The 16,538-nt window shown below is 37.2% G+C and overlaps 1 long non-coding RNA gene across 1 annotated transcript; it reads left to right on the top strand.

Moving 5' to 3' along the window:
* The first annotated feature begins 7,960 nt into the window (after positions 1-7,960).
* Positions 7,961-16,531, top strand: LOC108361806 (uncharacterized). Its single transcript, XR_001847369.1, has 3 exons — positions 7,961-8,074; positions 15,684-15,791; positions 15,853-16,531. It is a non-coding gene; the product is annotated as an uncharacterized LOC108361806 (long non-coding RNA).
* Positions 16,532-16,538: the final 7 nt, after the last annotated feature.

The following is a 16,538-nucleotide window of genomic DNA, read 5'->3' on the forward strand; positions in this document are numbered from 1 at the left end:
ACAATTAAAATTTTCACGACTGCTTGCTGCTGGAAAATGCTTCGGAATAATTTTAAACTACTGGAAAATAGGGAAGACGTTAAGTTGTTAAACGGGGTAAAAGTTGACTCTTCTTCTTGCTTAAGTGTGGGCGCTAAGTGAGTTGTAGTTGCGCTTGCTGTTATGAAGTGGCCATTGTTGTTGCCTTGTACGTTTGTTGTCATTATTTTTATGCCTTTGGTCTGCCTGAATTTCAAATGACTGCTTGTTTGTGTTTTGCAATGAAATAATTTGAAATGCCAAAAGAGCGACAAGCACTTGAGCACTGGCGCACGAAACCAGCAAAATGACAGCAACAAAAGCAAAATTGTAAAAGAAAAAAAAAAGAACAAACGGCAGCAAACTGAAGTAAATGTACCAAAACTCTGCGACAACAAAAAAGAAAGGACATACGCCACAACAGTTTACTCGTTACGTAAAAAACAAAATATGACAATGAAGCCTTGAAACAATAGCAACAAAGTTGCTAAAATGCAAATAACAATTACAACAATGTTCAGTTGCATGTCGCTTCAGTTATCGTTCTGTCCTTTAACTGCGAAATTTCACTCGTCGGCGTCTTCGTCTTTTACAGCGACATGCCGCCACTCAACTGGCAAATGACCAAAGTGACAGTTCGACGCCGGTTTTCCAGGTGCTTTTGTGGTCTTTTGCTTGTTGGTGTTGTCGTTTCTGCAGTTGTTGTTGTTGGTTAATCAGACATCGAGTACTAAAAAGTGATTTTTTTTCTTTTTTACTTATGGCTCTTCTTTTGGTTCTTTCATTTTGGGCCTCAAACATTTTACTCGCGAGTTAGTAAGTCCCTAATTTAGGACCTTCTGCTAGTTGAGTTTTTGTAGAGTTTTCGTTTGATTTTGATAAAATTCAAAATATTATTGTCCTTTTATTTCGATACTGAGGTAGTCCTGGTATCAAAGCTTTTATTATTTGACTATATCGATCGACTTAGCCAAATATGTTATAAGAATTTTTTAGCCGCTGATAAGGATTACATCAGATTAGCTGATTCCATCTGCTATTAGAGAAGATCTTTGAAGTACCAGCAAGTCACTGCAGATTCGAACTCTATAACCATTTCCCACTTCCAGAATGAGTTATAATCCCCATTTAGTTTGTCTACTCTCTTTGTTTAGAATGGTATGTGTTTGTATTATCCCTCTTCTGCTTTTTTTTTTGTAAACATATTGGTACTTCGCTGTATTTTTTCAGCATCTTGTTGTTGCTGTGTAGTCTGTGAAACATCAGCAGCGTGTTGTTTCTAATTTGAATTTGCTGCTTGCAATCTTGATGACTACCTAGGCTGTACAGTAGGGAATGCTGCTGCTGCTGCCAGTTACGACAAGTTGATTTCACTCCTGCCGAGCTTAAAGTTTCGAGAACATTATTTGTCTTTTAGCGGTTGAGCAGTTACCATTGCTTTACTCTGCCAAATGATTGGCTGGGGTTTAACCAGGATTTGGCGGTGGAATTTTCGCACGCTTTACGGTACGTTGAAGTATTAATAAAATTGCTGCCAACGCCATGTTTTGATGAAGTTGCAAGGGCGAGGGAGTCTGCATGTAATGACCGAGGTAAATGAGCCAGAAATGAAATATGAAAGAGCAAAAAGTGAATGAAGTAGTAGGTGTTGGCATTTTGCTGGTAGAAATAAAGGATAACAAAGTAAATCTAAACAGCTTCCTACTTGAGATTTTTGAGCTATGACTCATTGCGCTTGTTAGAGAACGGCTTCGTGTTACAACAATGGCAATGTTATTTTGGCGACCAGTAATAAAATTCATACAACTTTCTTATCTGTCTCGAAGAGATTTTGGAAAGCTTGCCAGCGATTAGCAAGCTTTTCAGGGAAGTATTTACACAGCTGGATTGACACCACGTTACGCAAGCGTGACATTAAATCGTCTCTAGGCGATAACGTTGTAAATGTTAGAACTTTGAAAGGCATTTAGGTTCTTCGCGGCAAATGAGCTATTAAATTTCCCGTAATGATATGGAGACCAATTACAGTTACATTCCAGACGTTATGAATGCAGCTTTTCGTATGGTGACCAGCTTTTGTATTAAGGAAGAGCCCTAGCACAAATCTGCTTAAAGCTGTTTCTTCGCCGTTCACAAGAAGATAGTACCAATACCAGATAAGACACTTAATTAAAGCTTTCTTCTTGATAAGAATCGTACTAAACATGTTATGTGGGTCACTCCAACCTTATGCTTTTAATGAAATTAAGCACTTTGGAGGGTGCCGTGGTCGAGATTCTGGATGCACTCGCCAAGGTGTATAAGTCTAATTCGAGTTTTACATGGGCAGCATATATGCTCCGAGGTTTCCTCCTCAGATAGTACCATTTTGTGTAGATGGTACCTCAATCTACAGTGGTCTGTCAGGTATCCGGTGAGAATTCTAAAACCCTTTCTGCTAAGATTTGTAGCCGCCCAGAGTTTCCACGAGAGGGCGTTATGAATATTTAGGACTGCCCATCGCCATTTGTACCCTCTGGATAGCCCAAAGAAAGGCTGAGAGCCGACCAGGCTCCATTGGGCGCCGCATTTCGCCACAGTGTCACTCTTTTGTTGGCTTCTGGCTTCTAGCAGTACCTATATGTAACTGTCTACTACCTTCGACGCCGTTTTGCAAGAGTCATGTGCTCTTAGCGCTGTCTGGCTATTCGACATGACGTTTATTATTGCACCATTAGTCCTTCTGTGAAGACATTCAAGGGCGCAAACTTCAATGGCGAAAATTTACGGGTGGAATATGGTTGTGCATATGTAACTATGCCCCTCGGGACGATTTTTTGCTGTTTAGGTCTATACACGCCGGCTCATGGTTCCCATCCTCAAGTTTGGAATCATCAGCATATCAAACTAGAGTTCGCTCGCTAAACATAGCGATAATCGCTCTACAGGTATCCCTTTCAAGTATTATTAGCTTGTAGGGCTTTATAAAGGTCAGCTTCGATAGCATAGAGTCTGTAAGTTTTCCTACGGGATAATTAATGAACAGTTTTAGGACACCCTCTGACACTTTCTGACTTCTTGAATAAATAAATTCTAATTGACAGAACATTGGTAACGATAACTCCATATCGAGAAGTGTGAACAAACCAGTTTCTTTACACGGATTCCATATGAACATACATATACCTATATAGATTAATATACATATTCTTGACAGAATAGATGCTATCATATTCAAATGTATGTTTGAAACTGGCACCAGACTTGCAATTGCAATAGTCCCACAGTTGTTTAGGCTGATGGGTGGATATCTCAACCAGCGTCTGCATAAATTGTAAACAAAGATGAAAAGATAAATATTTAATTATCTGAACAGGCAATCCAATGGCAATACTTTCGAAACCCATATAGGTCATTTCCATCACGGTGATCAACTCTTGGCAGCAAAAGGCACGGAATTGGCCGATGAACTGGAAAGGAAAGTATCATCAACTGTCATTTATAAATCATTTTGGAAAAACTTTCTACCCTTGTCTGATTAAGTTAAATGATTAAAATCTGCATATAGATAAAGTTAACCGACCTATTAGGCACAGGAAGTAACATTCTATCTCAAATATTAATTCTTGTAAAAATCTAAATGTATTCCCGCCCATCCCTACATTAAACTCTGCTGAAAGAGATTCCAAGTAAGCGGTCATAGAACTATTGACCTAATTGAACTGTCAACTCATTACCGTCACTTCAGTGATGCTTTACAAAGTATCCTGCCTATTCCACTTCACCTCCATGACTTTTCGTTAATTAACATTTTTTCTGCTTTATTGTCTCAACACTTTGTCTTGGATCACTTAACAACGCTGTTAACAATGTCGTTAAAACCCAACTAAAACAAAAGCAGCAAAAAAAAACACACTTGCAGTAGAAGGGAGAATGGAGCTTATAATGGTGCATACATTAATGACGAGGACGAGATCTTAAGAGGACCTGCTACGGCTGATGTTGCTGTGTTTGTCCTTTTTGCACTACATACGTATGGAAGTATGTATGTTTATTTGAACCTGTTTGTTATCCTCACTCACATAACCAAACATGACATTTAATTGTCGGAACAAAAGACCCGACAAGACAAATGTTACTCTCACTTACACATGATTTTTATAACCGTCGCCGTCGAGCAAATGTGTCCGGTAGACGTCTGATGAACTCGCAGTCACATGTGTTGAAATGTAGGCGCAGACACATCAAACAAATCTTGACAGCCAGCTAAAAAGCGAGCAGCCAACACTTTTCCGGCTGGCAAAGGGATGAGCTTTGGCCAAAAGCGAAGCACTGAAAATGAGCTGGGCCGAAAATATATTACGCAGAAAGTTACTTTCGAAGTCTAGGAGTGAATGGGTCAATACACAGGCAAGCATACATTTGTACGTACATAACTCTGGAAGTGTTTGCACACGTTGACGTCCGCGTTTGATGTGTTAACGCAGCTGAGTGTCATTTGTCGACGGATCGCTGAAGCTCAGCTACAAAAGTCTCGAGCTGGAGCTCTCGCATTCCGCACCAACTAAGTATGTATGTACTTTGTCGTCATCAACTTCTTGCCGCTTTGCATATGGCAACAAAGAACTTGCAACATGGGATGCAGCTACCAGCTACATAGCTGCATGGTCAACTTAGCTCGCCAAAGTTGAATGGCGAGTGACAGTGACAGTGACAAAGGCAAGAAATACAAAGCGAAAAGCAAGTAGACGCGAACCGGGCGAACAAAACTGAAAACACGCTAGAAAGAAAGCGCTGATAGCAGCAACGTACACCCTACCCCGCTTATCTCAATCCCCCACCACTGCCTATTGCCGTCAACGGCTTAAGCATTTGCTAAAACAATGACAAAGCTGAGACCAGACCAAGCTGCTGCGGCCTAATACAAACTGGAACAGACAGGCGGATAAACAATGTTGTCCAGTTGAGCGGCATAGTAAATGCAGCTAGCAGACAAATGTATAGGCCAGCATATGAGTTAGACATCCCGACTAGACGGCATTGGCTAAGGCATGACTAGTATAACGGAAGTGTACAAGCAAACGAACAAGCCGAAGCGCAAATAAACAAACGAGCAAACAAGGATAAGCAGCAAAAAAAACAGTACTGGCAAACAGTAGCAGCTGAACAGGCAAATAGACAGCCCAGTGCCCGGCGGAGACGTTCGGTGGCTGAGCACCAAACGACAACTGTGGCTCCGAATTCGTCCCTCAGTGGGACGGACAGTATCATTGGCAGTGATGTGTCGTCTCCTTTGTAAGTGGTAAATTTGTGTTGATGTTTTCCACACATTTTCCGGTTGCCACTTTGCATTTGAACGACATGGTTATGAGTGTCAAAGCTGCAAAAGCAGGCGTGTAAACAACAAAGTATGTAGAAGGAGTTGTGCAAGAGAAAAGACAATTGAAAAATATTCTTCCATTTCAGAATGGTAAATTTGGTCAACAAAAAGTGGCACTAGGTATATTGCCACCACTGACTCGAGAGCTTCCACTCATTTGATTTTGTTTTCATTTCGGTCGACGCTGGAGCTGCAGCTGAAACAAATCCTGACCAGCAAAACACCAGTGACAACTTAATCTCTTAATGTGTGTGCAAGGATTATTTAATTGTAGTCATGTGAAGTCCTTCACTCATTTGATTAAGGAAACGACGAAATAGAACAATCTTACGAGTTAACCAGCATTTTGAACGCTTTTGAATTGAGTCATTCAAAGTTGTTTTTTCCCGGTTTGCATTAATGTTTTCCTTGCTAGTTAAAGCTAGAGCTCTCAGCTGCCTAACGCTCATTTATTATACTTTTAAGCTAAAATTGTCCATAAAGGGCGGCAATTGATTCATTTGTTTATCTAAAAGCAATAAATTATAATAACTCACATATAGTAATTTATGGGCCTCCCCTAACGCGAAAAATATGGGGATATGGACGGCTTCCTCCCCATAATTGACTCCCCTTAAACTAATCGACCAGAATCCCTTGTTATCACCAAAGAATTAACTTTCAAAGTAAAATTCTGCTTTAAAAAATTTATATTTCAAAATCCAGTAATTCTAATATGCACTTTCGGTTCATGTTTAGACCTTGGAATGCAAGGTTTCAAAATCTTTTCTTTCACAACGTGTTAGGGCAAGAAACTAAAGGCATATTAATGTTATTGAGATGAATATGGATATCCTTTCGGTTTCCCCAAAACTCTAATTTCGATATACATTTAACTTGGACTGAATCTGAAGAAATGGTCTCGCTTAAAAAAACGCGTCACTATTTTTTTTTAACTTGGACTGAATAACTCGGTGAATGAGGAGACCAGTGCATGTTTGCATGTATTCTTTTATAAAAAAATATTTATTGGGCCAAAAAATAGTTGGTAGGCACTCTGGCCAATGGTAACTGTCTGGTACCACCTCTGCATGCTTGCAAGCCACGCAGAGTCCGCAAAAAACTCCGGAAGCCTTGTCCGGCGGACGCATCAGACTAGGCCGAGCACACTTTGAAGTGCCATCAAATTATAACTTAGAAAGTTTTTTTGCATGGCAGTTGAGAAGTGCATGTGCAAAAATTTCATAAATTTAATGAAGCAAACTTTGCACATGGAGCAGTGTATAGCATGCATTAGGCGCTCGGTGTTAGAAGTCGCGCCTAAACATGGACTATATAAACTATTTGGAGAATGTTACTGAATCAGAGTTCACCATGAAAGGATGTTTAGAAAAACTTTAACCTTTTAACCTGATAATAAGCTGAAACAAAAAATGGCATCACATCATATAATGAATCACAAGGAAAGAAGCGTTTAGCATAGTAGCCTTATAATAAATGGAAGGCCAAATTGCGAGCACAAATCGTAATTGCGAGATCTAAAATGTTTTAATATTAAATGAAGGTAGGCTATCAAAATCCTTTGGCATTTTATATAAGTATGTATTGTCGGTTCAAATTTATGTATGTAAATTTTTACCTAACGTTATTTGTATGTATATTCCAAACATTTTATTAGACTTCCCTGCTTCCGTGCTACGTACATTAATTCATTTTTGAACCGACTTCCAAAAAAGGAGCAGGTTATCAGTTCGTCGGAATATTTTTTGAATTTTTATGTATGTTAACGCATAACTTTGGACCACGTCAACCGATTTCGATAATTTGCATCGGAAAGGTAATGTCCCAGAGGTGGCCCCATATTAATCTGGTTTAGATCCGATCATTGGATCAGGATAATGTTTTATAAGAGAATTGAGGTCAGTTTGGTTTTTGCTTAAAAATTACTTGTTATTATATCTTATTAAACCGAATTCGTTTATTTTAAAAAGTAGGTACTTTGAATTTTCACAATTTAATTTAAGCAACATGCATATGCGTCTGCAATCTGCAATACAATTTTAATTATGTATTACTTTCATCGCCTGCGGTGTATTGCCTGCTGACCTCCATTTTCTACTTTGTAAGTGTATTATTTATCGCTTTTACACAAAGTATGCATACATAGTTGCGCTCACATACATTGTATCTGCGCGCAACAACAAAAACAGTACCTAATAACCGCTATGATGAAATTGAAATAGCAACAATAAGAAGAGCAAAACAAAGTAGTGAACTATATATATTTAATTTCAATTCCAATTATTTTGTGCAAAATTATTTATTATTTTTCACTCAACAAAGCGCGCTACTGAATGCCAATAAAGCAACAAGAATATCAGTACTAGTAGTAGCAACAACAAAATTACACTAAATATTAAATAATGCCATTGACAAGTGCAAATAAACTAGTATTGCAGTAGATACTTACAATAATAAGCCCAGCACTCACACAAACTCGTGGTTTGAAATTTATAACAGTCAAGCAATCGTACATGTGAACAAGTGAAACAGCAGTTGTTTGCATTCGTATAAGTGTTGGCATTTAATTGAACAAGTGAAACGGCAGTTATTTACTGGCATACAAATAATTTTAGTTTACCACATTTAAATTGCGTCAAGTTGGTTTTGTGGCTTGATAATGAGGTAACAAAGTCGGCAGATTTTTATTGTATGCGTGTAAGTTCAAAGTGGTAAAATTTATTAATTTACTAATTTACTAGCTACTATAACAGTAATGTTCAGTAAAGCGAAATCTGCTATCATTACACATATTAGGTGTATTCCCTAAGTCTAGCAAAATTCTTGCACGAGGTACAGATTGCGCGGCTTGCAAAGTTTTCCTATAGCCATACGTACATCGTGCGAGGATTTTGCAAGACTTAGAGAAGATAGCAAAATTTTGAAATTTTAGTTGGTACATATTTGTAAAAGGAAACTTTAAAAGCTATGCTGATTTAATTGGGGGGAATTTTGGCATTCCTTAAATTAATTTTTGCATTCCTTAAATTAATTTTTGCATTTCTTCTAAAGTGTAGAAAAATTTTGGGAAGACTTTGTTAAGCGCATTTTTAAATATTCATACAATGGGGGTACTTAGTATGAATATTTAAAAATGCACTCAACAAAGTCTTTCCAAAATTTCCAACACTTTAGAAGAAATGCAAAAATCAATTTAAGGAATGCCAAAATTCCCCCCAATTAAATCAAGCTTTTAAAGTTTCCTTTTACAAATATTTACCAACTAAAATTTCAAAATTTTGCTATCTTCTCCCCATTTTTAAAACGACAGCATATTATTACCCTTGTTGCTGCATATTTGAACACTCGACAAATTTGCGGCTTTTGATCCACTCAGCCGCACACACATTCATTAGTGTGCCCTGTGGCAGTGCGGCATGATGAATTTGTAATTGACACTGTAATGAAAGGATTTGTGGAGTGCAAAATTGCTTGATGTCGAAATTTGCCAGAGAATTCGTAGATGAGGCTGTCATAATATTTAATCAAAAACGAAGCACAGTACGTTCATGTGATGGTAATAAAAGAAATGTGTTTAATGTGAGTTCTTTGAAATAGACTAGTAGTTTTTAAGCAAAAATACAACCGACTTCAATGCATGTATGAAAATTTTAGCCGTTAATTTCTTCACGATCCAATGATCGGAACCAAACCAAATTAGTATGGGACTACGCTTAAGGTACCACCTTTCCGATAAAAAAAAAATTATAAACTTTTTGTGAAGTCGGTTCAAAATGGGAAGATGCGTCCTTGTAGAAAAAATAATGTAATAGTTTGCAATTTCATACAATTATTTTTATTCCTAAACTTCGTTAATTGCCTTTTCTCTTTTGCAAGGTTGCGATAGATATTATTGTTGAAATTGGAGTTGATTTAAATCAATTAATTTGTAATGATCATTGAAAGAGTTTGGAAAAATCTATGTGGGAGGTTCTTATTTCTCATATTCTCTTGTTCGAGTTTGGGGAATTCCTTTTTTTGCGTTTCTCGTCAGGAAAGTTCCCATTGTATTTTCTGGGGAACCTATGTGTAGATGATATTTAGTATTAAAAAATTGTTAAATAATAATCAACAATTCCACAATTCTTATTGAGCTCGAGGCCGTTTTTTAAAGAAAATTTATTGGGTTGGCATAACAAAAATAAAATAGTGGAAAAAAGCAAACGATAATTTACAAGGCGTACTTAGCACGGTGCATAGGCAACTGGCTGAGTCAGTGGGATCGTCGGTTCGAATCCTACTGAAAGAAGTCTGATGAGGAAATGTGGTGATTTCCGAAATAGCTATCACTTCTACCATTTTTTTTCAAATTATTGTTGCTTTTCCACAATAAATTTTCTTTAAAAAACGGCCTCGAGCTCAATAAAAATTGTTGAATATAATTGTTATAAGGCCAAAAAATAACAAAAAACGAGTTAAATAATAATAATAATAGATTGGCGCTTACACATATGTAAGTGTTTGGCCGAGCTTCTCCTCCGATTTGTGGCGTGCGCCTTGATGTTGTTTCACAAAGAGGAGGGTCCTACAGTTTTGCGCCGACTACGAACGGCGATTGTATTTTTACGAGAAGCTGTTTTTCATGGCAGAAATACATACAGAGGTTTGACATTGCCTGCCGATTGGCGACCGCTGTTAAGAAACCACCTTTTTTCTAACTGCTAACCACTACACCACAGCGGCCAACTGAGTATTATTATTGGAAGTCTCGTAAAGAGAAGCAGAGTTTTCCGATCGAAAATTATTGACTTTCATGTATTCTATCCCATTTCTACGACTCCCCTAATGTGCTTTTATGAAGTTATTAGCTAACCTTAACCTGATACAGGACTTACAATATGAAAATAGGCCTAGGGTTGCTGGTTCATCATGTTATCTCTTAAAGGAATATATTTAAAATTAAATTACGGAATCCAGATTCCTTTCGCCTGTCGAATTTACTCTCTGAATGTAATGAGTATTTCAACGCAATAGAACAGCAAAAATATTTGAAATACTGTGAGCTTTCCAGCTCATGAAACATACAGCGAGTCTTTTAGCTGTTCTCTAATGTATTTGCGTTTAGAATAACGAAGCTCTATTTGATAGCATTTATTTGCCCAGACGTTATGCAATTTATATGGAGAGAGAAAACTTACATCATTCTGCACTCAATAGAAATAACTCCACACATACTTTGCCTCAAAATTTGGAGACCGCCAGACTATCAGTCCAGCGTAGACAGAACTTTGACGGCACTCCATTCATATAAAGTTTTGTTTTAGTCTTTTGTGTCGTTATATTGCTGATTGAGACATTTTGTGCCTCTTAACCGCATGTCTCCAAACAAGTATATTTCAAGTAAAATAATGTATTTATGTATATTTATATTTAATGCAAGTATCTTGTCGTCATTGGATTCCATGCTCTGTTGTCCTTGCATTGCTCGCTGTAGTCTCGCTCTTCCTCCTTATTTACTTAACTGCTTGTCGTTCTGCTGTCTGCTGGTCGACATGCCTGCCCACCTGCCGCGCTTGACTCTACCTCTCAGCTTTTGGTTGGTTTCTTGTAGCTCTGATTTGACTAATTGCTGGGTAAATCTTGGTAAAACTTTTGAAATTAATTAAAATTTTCAAGGCGCGTAACGACGCGACAGCTTGAAATTGGTTTGTTTGCAAATGGGTAGCTGGCTACAGGCTTAGCTGATGAGCGAGACTATTTCTTGAGGACATTTGTTCCCCATACGTGATTTTCGACAATACAAAGTGTCGTTAGTCATTTGTATTTATGTACATACATATGTATGTATATATGTATGTAACTATGTATGTACAGTGTATGTGTTATGTTGTAATTATTCTTGGTAAGTTTATGTTAATGGCGTTATGATGAATATGACATGCGATGTGTGAGACTATATTAGTTGTTATTGCTACATACAGCGTATTCTAATGCTCTAGCTATTCGAGAGTTAAAACAAAAAAAGATACAGAATTTTGGTTGGAGAGGGGCTATTAGGGGTTAACTTGTCAAATGAGGTTAAATTAACAAGACGTCTAGTCTAACTCGTTTAACTGATGAGTGACCTCTCGAAGTTCAAGCTGTATGACCCATCAGATTCCAAACGGTAATATACCAATTTGTAAGCAAAAAATACAGCTGACTTCAATACTGCGTTACCGTTAATTTCTTCATGACCCAATGATTGGCACTAAACCAAAGGAGTATGGGCACACTCTTGATGCACCACCTACAGGCCCGACGAGAGGGAGGGCGAAAGGGGTGAATCCCTGCGGGCCCGGGCCTTTATAGGGACCAGACATATCAGAATCACAACTTGTTATTATTTTTTTACAGTGTACTTGCTCTTTCGTTATAGGCTTTTATTATAAATATATTCCGATCCGATGTTTCTGACATCACATGCTTTTAAATTAATACAATTTGTGTATAGGTGCCCGAGTTTTCCCTTGACGGCCCTGACCACCTTTAAGATAAAAAAAACGAAAATGTTTGTGTACGCGATAAAGTACCGAAATTACTAATTTTTTCGTTGTCACTCGAAAAAGTCATAATCGTATTTTTAATAACTTTGGGAAGCTTTCACCAAAAACTGATTAAACTACAAAACCGTATTTTCTGAACTAAAATGGCAATGGCCTCTAAATGATTTTTCAAAAATCTTTAAAAATAGGCAATAATATTTCTCATAAAAAAGGACGAAATTAAGGGGTAGGGTTTCGAAATTTAAAAAAAAAATATCGATGGGAACCCTAATGTACATACCTACAGATGTGTTAATGAGTGTTTGTCTATATAATTCAAAACCCTGCATCTATTTATGGTATGATTAAGTTTATATTTAGAAAAAAACTAGTGGGTCTATTTTTTAAGAGGTATTTTTCATCATGCAGGCAGCATATATTTTGAATCTGACGACTTTTATGAATAACTCAACTCCAGCGCCGCCAACGAGTTTTCTAGTAGCCTATAAAGGGCCAAAGATACTTACAAGTTATAACCACCGAACATTTTATTGAAATATATCCAATGGTTTTTAGTTGAGTCCGAACAACAAAAACGGCTATCACGAAAGGGAATAACTGTACAAAACATTTGACGATGGAGATATATGGAAAATCCGTGTTAATGGTCCGATTTGATTCACATTTAGAACATGAACATTACTTAGATATGAACATGTAAATAAATAATTTCACAAAATATTTTGCTAGTAGGTGGCGCGGGGCTAGAAATATTTTGAAAAAATACTTTCACGTGCCGATTTAGTTAATTTTTAAAATAAGGATTACTTATGTACAGTGGCGGATCCAGCTCGCCTTCTTTTATATCGTCACCTAAAATGCAAAATAACGTAACAACATCGCCACTGAAATTCAAAAAGTCGTAACTTCCCTCCAGTACTCCTGGAGTCAATCGCTACTTTTGAACCGCTACTGCACCGACTCCAAGGTAATTAGCTACTCTATTAACCCGTGGTAATGCACATGGTAGTGCAGAGTCGAACCAGTCGTAAGTAGAATAGCGAAAAACTACGACAGAGGGCGCCCATAAATCACGCAAGTGACTACTTTAGTAACTCCCGGTAGTGCAGAGAGAGCCGATGGTGACTACCGCCTAGGACATTGCCTTATAAAAGAAGTCGATGAAATACACTGCAAGTAGTCGTTCGGTAATTGACGGTGTTTATCAGGTAGCTACCGATTCAGCAATCCTGTAGTCACTCCCCCGTACTGCGGGGTTATAAAAAATTCAAAATTCACTTTTTGATTGCTATGATGGATTTCATCGAATTACACCTCTCCACATCGTTTTATGAAAAAAAAATTTGTCACGACTTTTTCCATTTCAGTGACGATGTTACGTTATTTTGCATTTCAGGTGACGCTATGGAAAAAATGCGCAACATCATATGGGAAAAAAGTTGTCAAAAATCAACGAGAAATTTTAGCTAAATACATACATGCCAGGGATGTAGCGAATATTTGCATTCGCATTCGTTATACGAATTATTCGCGTCACATTCGCATTCGACATTCGAATTCGCAATAAACGATATGAATGTTTTTCGAATGCGAATTTGTACATGGGCAGAGAGTCCACTCTAATATTGTTGAAATGGCTCTAAGTCTGTCTAACCTGCGTGCGGACAATAACCGGCTTTTAGCTTCAGGCGCTAAACGGTTAAGTAGTATATCAAGCAACATTGATGGGCCTTCAACAAGTACTGCTAACAGTCTTATAAGCAGCCTAGAAACAAATTTTAGATTCCTCCAGCGAAAGCGAAGGCTCGGATGTAGAATCTGGAGACATTAAAAAATGTGAAATTAAAGCTCAATTGAAGGCCTATCCTAAAGAAAAACGAGCTCATCTCAGTGAAAATCCTCTCAATTGGTGGAAAACTAAACTAAAATACGACAAATTGACAGATCTGGCCCGCAAATATTTGAGCGATCCACCCGCCAGCGTTCCAAGTAGAGCTCTCGATTTTATTCGCACATTTTCAAACAGCCTGGGTATATGAGCAGCGAGTACTCGCACACTTGTTCAATGCTCATTACTCAAAAATTTTCGAGCATGAGCTCGAGCAATTCGAGTTTTTTCGAAAAATTTTAGCAATGTTTTTTTTTATTATATTGACATTTTTGGTAGCTTTCACACGCAAAATTCTTCTTTAAGCGACCGGAACTCAAACATAGCGAGCGAGAAGTGGCGAATCGATGACGGCTATTGTTTCATTGGTATTTAATAATATAATTTATTTAACATGAATTAGAAAGCAGCTGCTGACAAACAAAATTTACAAATTTTCTTTTGTTTATGAAATTGTTCAAAAACTCGAAAATTTTAAACAAACATTTGAGCAGTTGAGCAATGAACGAGTTTCGCGCGAGTATCGAGCTACTCGCATTGCTCGATACCCGGGTATCTAGAGCTCTAGTTCCAAGTGAGCAATTGTTCAGTGCAGCCAGCCTTATATACGAGCCTCTAAGAAATCGCCTCATGGAAGAAAAGGCAGCAAAATTACTTTTTTTGAAATGTAATATGCCCTTTTTAACTTTGACTACTAGATTAAAACACTGTATAGGTTAAGAACTCGTTCAATGTTCCAATAATTTACAAAATTTTTAAGTAATAAAAACGATGACTTAAGTTGAATGTAAAAAATATGATATTCGAAACATCCCTAATACATACATAAGCATGTACATACTGCCAACTTGCACTTTATTATACATTATTAAATACGCTTCCCTAAAAATTTTGATTAAAAAAAAGTGTAATAAGGTTTACGTGGCCACAAGTGTAGATACATATGTATGTATGTACAATGTACTGCGTGCAAATGTATTTTCCTTAAGCAAATAAGACTGTTATGCGCTCTCTTCAATAACCGGAAGAGCACTGGTGATTTCCTTTACAAATTCTCAACAAAAATGTCGCCTGCCGGATGCGTGCCCGATAATGAAAAACCAATGAAAAACTACATAAAAAGGTGTAAGAATAAATGACCAAAGTCATTTTTATCGGAAAATACAATTTTATGAATAGTAAATGCATAAGTACAAACATGGAACAATTTTCGTAGGTAATCTCACAAATACACTTTGCACGAGCCTTCTCTAAGAAATCAACTACTTCGAAATAAAAGTAACTCACCTTCAATTTATCAGCAAAGTAGCTGCAACACTGCTCCTTTTCACTAAAATTAGTTTATGTACATTCTCATTCACTTTAAACCACACATTTTTACATTTTATTTTCATAGATATTTGATAGCGTCGACTGTGACGCTTCCTTAATTTCACTTTCAAAATAAACACACACAAACTACAGCTAGCACTAATTGTTTGCTTTTACACTCGAGACAACTTGCGCTATTATCACTTTAATACAAAACAACGGCATTAGCAACAATATTTAGCCACAAATTTACAATTTTTCACTGGCAGCAGATTTTCAGCAGAATTTTAGCACGTGCGGAAAAATAAACTGACAGGAAACGGTACTTGCCGCCAACTGCTTAAACGAACACAGGGTGGCACGCGTGATGTAGAATAGTTTTTAGATGGATTTTAACTAGCGATTTTTTTTAACAAAAGTAGTATATAATTGTAATTATTGATTAAAGTGAAATTCAACATTCTTGAGGTAACGTCTATAAGTAACTCAAAGCTCTCAATATTAAATTTCTATATTAAAAATGATGTTTCTACATTACCATGTATTTGTCCACATCTTTCGTTTCTTATGTACTACGTTGTAGGAAATGTTACCCACACATACATCCAGACGAGAATCCTTGCCGCAGGACAGGATATTTTTTCCAAGGATACTCTTAGCCGGAAAACGAGCGGAAATGATGCGGATTTAGGTGCGTATGGGTAAATATTTTGGAATATCTAGTTGAACTTAAAATACGTATGAAATCCTAGATATTATGTATCGCAATTTCACACCTCAACTTCGGGCATAAATGGGATATGCACTTCGTTGGATGTATGTATCAGTAGCCATAGAACCCGGGGATAGTACCAGTGTTTGTAAGCTAAACAAATTTATTTAGAAAGTGTATGGCGACAAACATATTTACATACATCATGCAACATTAAGATGATTGTATATGTAATAGATACATACGTATGTGCACGCAGCCTTGAATAAAGCGAAACTTATGTACTGCATACATACATATGTATATACCGACTTAATGGTATCTTAAAATTTCTTCCCTAAAGCCTTTTTCATTACGTTGTAATTTGACAGAGGTCGCTTGTATAGATACATGTAAATGTGGTTATAGCGTTACCTTAAAACGAGAATTTAATTGTATATTTAGATGCGTAGGAGTGCTCTTCCCACGGATTTACCTTTTACGCGCGCTAGATTCCCTCGTAGTCACGTGTATGCCTCAATTCGCTTACTAATTAGGCACAGATGAATCGCTAATGAGTGTTTAATATCGCTTCAACCGCTGATTAAACTGGCGTTGACAGGTTTGTGCAATCAACTAAAGATGGAAAGAAACTTGCAAATAGGTATGTTATTATTCTACAGTTTGTTTAAGGGAAGACGCTGCACGGTGCTTTGTCCCATAGGCAAATTTAAAATAAAATAAAGA

This window comes from Rhagoletis zephyria, unplaced genomic scaffold, assembly GCF_001687245.7.
Source record: "Rhagoletis zephyria isolate East Lansing unplaced genomic scaffold, Rhagoletis_zephyria_1.1 Rzeph_scaffold_00853, whole genome shotgun sequence".
Lineage (NCBI taxonomy): Eukaryota > Metazoa > Arthropoda > Insecta > Diptera > Tephritidae > Rhagoletis > Rhagoletis zephyria.